The following is a 6,186-nucleotide window of genomic DNA, read 5'->3' on the forward strand; positions in this document are numbered from 1 at the left end:
TTGATCTACTCCTGATCACTCTGTTCTCATTTCCTCCTCTTTTCGTCTTCTTTCAATCTATCAGCTCCACTCCACTCATCTATCCCTTGAAATGTCCTCCACTCAAAGAAAATATAAAACAAAAAGAGTTTTAATATTTCTGATCATAAACTGAAGATGTAAAAAATATTAAATGCATATCCACCTCTGTTCTCCTTTCTTCCTCTTTTCTTCAATTCTGTCACACATTTTCATCTCCTGTCCTATGGAGGTCGATTTGTCTCAGTGTTATTTGTGTGTGTATTATCTGTAATCTGTAAATTTAAAATACCTTCCACAAATACAAAAAATACATTTGTAACCTCACAAAAATATCTTGCAAATATAAAATGGATCTGCAGATACTATCCGCAAATAATACTGCATTTTCTTATTAATCGTCTTCACTTTGCTGGGCTGTAGATCAGCAGGACAACAGGTGTGCTAACTGGGCAGCTCACACAGGTGCCTTGAGTGTTCTTTGTTCTGTGTCCTGAGCTCATTCTCTGTTTGCCCTTCAGCTGAGCTGGTTCCCTCTGTCATTTCCTCTTTGTTCCTGAGTGTGTTGAGTGAGTTTATTTTATTATGTTTCCTCAAGTCATGTTCATTTTGTTGTTAAGTAGTACATCTAATCTCTTTGTTTTGTTCTCACATGGTTATATATATATATATATATATATATATGAATATATATATATATATGACTGACTGGAAGCAAAAGATATGACTGTCGTAAAGTGTTGGTTGTTGTTGTGTGCCTCTGTTTCATAATGGCACTGACTGTAATGTGTCCACTTGAAAACCTGTTTGAGAGTATAGATTTACTGACTTTGTGTTGTTGTACTGTATTGTTGGTATCTGTGCTGACTGGTTTTACATTAAACACTCTGGATTTGTGTACTTTTTCTGTCTTCTGAATGGCAAAACGGGGATGTTTCCAGTTGATGGGGGGTGAGGTGGGGGTGTGTATGTAACGCTCTTCTGTGTTTGCTAAGTGCTATGTTTTCTGAAGTGTGTCTCCTTAATTACCGTAAGGCTGCCGTAAAGTGTTGGTTGTTGTTGGAAACAATTTCGGGGTCACACGTGGAGCACAGAAAGAAAGAAAAGTGTGGCTATAGTGTTTATTGTTCTCCGTCTCCATGTCTTTTTTGGGTAATCGCAATCCACGATCTTAATCACGATCTGTATTCTGTTTCCACTCGCTTTGACACTTTTTTCAGATGTTTGTCTGCTCGTCGCCATTGTAGAGCCACAATGCTGTTGTTTACGAAATGTGTCACAACTAATTTGACTTTCTGCTCAGTTCATATGGAGTATTCATTTGGACAGCACTGTTATTTATTGCTGAGGTGCCATATGTGAGTGTTTTAATTAGAAAGTTCAGTCGCTACTAACCAGCTATCTCCGGCTCACTGCGCCTCTTTGTCCTCTCTTGCAGCAGGTCTCTGGTCCAACAGAAGGACTGTAACTTCACCGCCTTGGACTGCAGCTGGTGACAATCTTTTGTTCTTTTCATAGACAGATTAGTTTGACTTAAAGTCCGTCTTTCACTTAAAGGGAAACTTTTTTTAAAAAATCTTTCCAGGATTCCTGAAACTGATGGGAGCTCCCTGCATAACTTGCACCTGACTGAGGTGATTATAGTGAGTAAATTAATTTCAAGTAAAAAACTTACTCAATACTGTATTGTGAAGAGCTCCTTAAAATGTCCTGGTTTTCCCTGCAATGGAAAGTTTCTTTTATGTAGTATAATTGTGTTTTCATAGGGATGCCACCTCAGGCTAGCAGCACACCTTATGGTCCAGCAAGAAATGGTCAGTCATGGGCATGACTACATTCCACACCTGTATGGCTAGATCAACTTAAGTGATGTTCACAAATAATTCCAAATGTAGTTATAAATCAGTCAAAAAGGAAAGCAATTTTGTTTAATACAGTTATTATTGTGTTTTCATAGGGATGCCAGAGTCCAACTTGGGCTGGTACCACTCCTTATGGTCTCCCACAACCAGCAATAAATGGTAAGTCATGCGCATGACTCCACCCCAAACATATAAAGGCTGAAATTAGGGTCAAAATGATTTTGAGCTTGTAAAGTGATGTTCACAAGTAATTTCAATGTTTGTAGTTGTAAATCAACATTTGTAAACCTATAAAATAAATCTGCATGAGAAATTGAAGTTTGTGTGTGTGAAAAAATAGTGCTTGTCGGAGACATTTGTATTTGTTCAAAAAAAAAATTCCCCAGTACAGTACTAATAGCTCCATTGATTTGCCAGTCCAGTCAGAAAGACGAGAGGAAATGACAATGACCAACAAATGTACGAGGTGGCCTGTAATCAGAGGCGTCCTTACATTTGCCTAACTAAAAACCTCACTATGCCCCTTCCTGGCATTAAATCACATATGGTGGTACACTACAATAAAAACATCAGTGTACTATCTGACAAAACTTGAAGCTCAAAAGCTAAATTACATCTCCAACACTGTTTGAGATGAGACAGTGAAACACTCTTAGAGATAGCCAACAATAAACTAGGAAGGGTGAATTCTTAACGAGGGACTCAAAACAACAGCAAGCTTTTATCCACTCAATGTCCCTGAACCCATTATAAAAGATTATATATTTTGTCAGTAATGTCATCCCTCCGTCTCCCACCCCTTCAAACACACACACATACATACACACACACCCTTTCCCTCCTCTCCTCTCTCTCCAGATCAATTAACAGATTAGTGGTTGTGTGGGATAGATTGAAGGCCCAGGCCAGGATATCATCTGTGTCTAATGCATTTTCAGGAGAGGTAGTGAACATGATCTTCACTGTCAGGGGAGTATTGACAGTTTGGAGTGCAAGGTTACATTCACCCTCTAAGGATACATTGTCTGCCATTTCCTGTCTGTAATATATTTATTTCGATGACGTACACCAATGCTGCATTGATGCTCAGTTAATTCTCTAATATACCATATATTAATGCCAGTTTTCCTCTTTTTGTAGCTGAGATTTCTGAGTTATACTCTATTTCACAAGAAGGCACACGTATGAGGCTGCACAAAATGTTTCATAAGTTTAGAAGTTTATAAGCAAGTTTAATATACATTTGAGTAATTTACCCAAATTAATGAGAATGAGAAAGGACTTTTCTGTGCAAGGCGTTACTTTAAACTTGTGTAGGCATCTTCTGGGTTACATTTTTAAAATCAGTTACACGGTATAACCAATACAGTATGTCTTATTAACACTGCTATATTAACACAGACTGCCCTGTCACAAAATACCTTGTTTTTTCCACCCACCCATTGTTGAATGTATAATTTTTCTATTGGCACAGATAGTCTGCTGGGCCGTGATTGCGATGGCACGGTTTTGTAATTAAAATGAAGGGCTTTAGCTCTCATTAACAGTAGCAGCTAATTGAAAATGGTGATGATGTTTTTCCCTCTGGTATTCCTTTATGTTTGCATAAGGAATATAGGCAATTTGTTCACAGCAGATTCCACCTGTATTTACACAGGCAGACAAGCAGAGTAGTCTGTGTCTTTGTTTATATATATACACACACACACACACACACACACACACACACTGATGTTACTACTTCATTCTCTGTTGTGACTGTTATTTCACATACCACTACTTATTATTTATTGTATTGTGTCTTTTCATTTGTTGTTCATTTGTAACTTTTTTGCCCTATCAAAAGATGCACACTTCAGAAAGAAAGAGAAGGAAAAAAAGGAATCACCTTTCATAAAGGGTTTGGTTGTAATTAATGGCTTTGTCAATGGTTACACAAATAGTCTTTAGGGAAATATGCTCATTTGCTTTCTTGGTGAGAGTTAGATGAGAAGATGAAAACCACTTTCATATCTGTAAAGTAAGCTACTGCCAGCTGCTATTATCTTACTTTATTTCAAAGACTGGAACCAGGGCTATGGTGGTGATTGTCACTTGACAAGTGCTTTGGCTGTGGTTGCATTTACAAGAGGTTATAATACCCCAACTAAGCAGCGCTACGTCTTCAAGGCAGACTGGAGGTGAGTGACTCGCAAAGATTTGCCAGGGCTAGCTGGTTAGCTTGCTAACTTCAGAAGAAAAAAATGATGACATGATACAGAAAAGAGTTAACATTGGTGTTGTGTTGCTTTTGCAGCTCTTGGCAAGTGAAGGAATTAAGTTTGATAACATCCATTTAAAGTTTGCTAATGTTCGCTACTGGCCACACCAATGAACCACGTGTAAGTCTCCAACTACAAACCCCCCCAGTGTTGAATTAAGAAATTATGTATTCTATTGCTTATGGAGTCAGCTTTACATATGAAAGATGAAGTGTACATTATTTATTCTTTCAGATGAGTCGGACTTACTTTAATAAGTGAATTCTGGTCCAGATGCCCTGCAGTCCACTGGAGGGTCCTGATAAGAAATCAGAGCTAAACAGAAAAGTGTGAAGCCAGAGGAGGATAAACACAAGCCACCAGCTCAAAGATACATTAAATAAAAATACTGGTGACAAATCCACTAAAATGTGGCACAGTACATGATGATACCTGGTCTTTTTGATATCACAATATTTCAAAGATTTCACCTCTCTTTGTCCGGTAAAGAAAGCTCCTTGTATGGCTTCCTGATTCATGACCTGTACAGTTTGTGATGACAGCAGAACACTGAAAAATCAATGGCAATGTGTTTAAGAACCAAAGCGGCAGCCACTCTTCGGGGACCTTCCTGTGTCTGTTGGCTTGAGTTCCAGTCAATTACTCTTTGGTGATAACATCTCAGCAACTCCGTGTCTGACTGGAGATCGAGCTTAATGCCTCTGACTGTGAATGAAAAACGGCTCACATCATCTCACCTTGGAGCCTTCGTGAAGTGGTTTCATCATGCTCATGAGACAAAAATAAAAAGATGCAGATGCTAAACAGGTTGTAGCCTATGTTTGTTTTAAGTATAGCATCTCCACAGGAGGAAAAAAAAAACATTCAACCCAGGACAAGACTAAGAGAGCCGTGGTCGTAGCTCTGTGAGGCTGTTGGTCAGTTACCAGCAGCTCTTGCTCAGTGGTCTTTCTTCTTTTTCATTAAATTAGAGCAGTTAATAACAAAAGATCACAGATTGATTGTGTACTATAACAGTAAGGACACTGCATGATTTCATTATTTATTCATCCATAACTGAATTTTTGTAACCCGATCCTCTGCTTTTTTCTTCCACTGTGATCTTTTTTTAATCGCTCATCCTCCTTGCTCGTCTGTAATGTCCTGATTTCCATTGTCAGGTAAAAGCCACTCAGTTTTTTTTTCTGCCATATTTGCAGTTGGAGCATCTTTTTAGTTTTCATTGCAAATCATATTTGAATTCTTCTTCCTGGAAAATGAGAGGTTGATGTTTTTCATTCCAGCAGCTAAGCGTGTGTCCCCTAACTCATCCAATGAAAATGTCAATAGCTCATTAGAGGAGGCCGTCCTCTCTCCTTGTCTCTCGGTCTGCCATGGGCTTTTTTCATCATTACCTCATTCTCCCCCCTGTGCACCAGCTCCCACATGTGTGCAGCACCATGAGTGTGTGTGTGTGTGTGTAAGAGTGTTGACGTATCTGTGTGTTCGTGTCTATGTGCCTGGTCATTAGAGAGGAGGTGATGGCGGCTGTGGTGTTAGTGATGTTTCAATATCAATTCTCTCCAAGGCCCGACTCTGCTGCTCCCCCTCTTTGCTAATCTAACCTCGTCCTCGCCCTCTGTGATAAAGTAGCAGGTCATTGGCCTCTATAGTTATTCATGGTGCTGGTGAGGAGACTTAATGTATATTCTCTGTCACCACATTCACCCAAGGATTTAATCAGCAGTGGTTTTCTTTTCTTTTTCATTCTTTTTGAACTGTTTTTCACAAATGTGAGTGCCCTAATTAGTCAGTGGGAAGAATATCTAATAGTAGTTTTATTTATATATTTGTTTTTTGTGTAATTTTTCAATTTTTTGGTAATCTTAGATATTCTTTATTTTATCTTGAGGTTTTAAGGCGGGGGATGGTGATGATGGTGGAGTAAGGAGGTTAGGAAATGTCACCAAGGAGGAGAAGGCATTGATAAAATTGGAGACAGACAATACCATGTATGTGGTTGTACTATATCGTCTTGCTGCATCTGCACAGTGTTCATCTTTGAA

Source organism: Seriola dumerili, unplaced genomic scaffold (assembly GCF_002260705.1).
Source record: "Seriola dumerili isolate Sdu_G_001 unplaced genomic scaffold, Sdu_1.0 BDQW01000121.1, whole genome shotgun sequence".
NCBI lineage: Eukaryota > Metazoa > Chordata > Actinopteri > Carangiformes > Carangidae > Seriola > Seriola dumerili.